The sequence below is a fragment of the Tupaia chinensis genome, unplaced genomic scaffold (genome assembly GCF_000334495.1).
Source record: "Tupaia chinensis unplaced genomic scaffold, TupChi_1.0 Scaffold140356_1, whole genome shotgun sequence".
NCBI classification, from domain to species: Eukaryota; Metazoa; Chordata; class Mammalia; order Scandentia; family Tupaiidae; genus Tupaia; species Tupaia belangeri.
Genome location: NW_006200233.1, coordinates 871,554 through 872,596, shown reverse-complemented (window position 1 = coordinate 872,596; position 1,043 = coordinate 871,554). Strand labels below are relative to the sequence as shown.

General features: G+C 66.6%; 1 non-coding gene across 1 annotated transcript; it reads right to left on the bottom strand.

Annotated features, from left to right (window-relative positions):
- Positions 1-475: 475 nt before the first annotated feature.
- Positions 476-557, bottom strand: TRNAS-GCU (transfer RNA serine (anticodon GCU)). Its single transcript has one exon. It is a non-coding gene; the product is annotated as a tRNA-Ser (tRNA).
- Positions 558-1,043: the final 486 nt, after the last annotated feature.

The following is a 1,043-nucleotide window of genomic DNA, read 5'->3' as shown; positions in this document are numbered from 1 at the left end:
CGCCCCCCCCCAGCCCTGGGAGCCGGGAGCGGCTGCGGCAGTCGGTGCCGGTCCCTCTGTCACTCTCAGCACCAACTAGAACGAACCAAGACAACCGAGACGGGACGGGGCCGCAAAGCTCGTGGGGACGACGTGCTCACTTCGGTCCCTGCTCAGAGAGAGCCAGGCCAAGCCGCCTCGTCCTTGCCTAGGAAGCAATGCTGGAGCGAGATAGTAACCGAGTCCCGGGACGCCTCGGCGAGGGCCTGTGCGCGTGCCAGCGCGCCGCACCCCTGCAGTGGAGGCGGTAAACCACGGTCTAAGGGCGGAGCGCAGTTCCTCTGAGATCCGCCAGCGCTCGGGGGTCCTTGCAGGGGAAATGATGGGAGAGATGGGAGAAGATGGGAGAGAGACGTGGGACTCAGGCACCTCAGCCCTGAGGGCAAGGGCGAGAGGAAAAAAAGGGAAACGCACCCGGCCCATACACTCACAGGGCCGACGAGGGTGGGATTCGAACCCACGCGTGCAGAGCACAATGGATTAGCAGTCCATCGCCTTAACCACTCGGCCACCTCGTCCCACGGCGAACAGCTTCCTTTCAGACACCTCAAATCGACGAAGCCGCCCATTCTTGGCCACAGCGACCTGTGCGTCGTGGTCTTCACAGCCACCGTAAAGAATTCTCAAGGTGCGGCTTCTTCCCGCCCCACCAGCCTGTCTCCAGCTTCAAAGGCCGTCCTGTCTCGGCCGCGCCGTACGTGCCGACCCGGCTCTGCCAACCCCTCTCCTCCCCGCGCTCCCTGCTCGCCTTCTCATTTTCTCCAGGCGAGATCATCCGCCTTCCTCCGCGCGCACCTCCGGCTTCAGCCAGCTCGGCCCTGCGCCCAGCTCCCCTTTACGGCCAACTCTCACCAGCGCCCACTCCCTCCTGCACCCACCTTCCCCCTGCGCCCACCGCCCCCAGCTGCCAGCTCCCCCAGGCGCCCCTCCCGGTCCGCGCCCGTCCCGTCGGCCTCCGCCTCACTCCCAAACACTCGTGCCGCCGCCGTCGGCGCCCCCGCTCC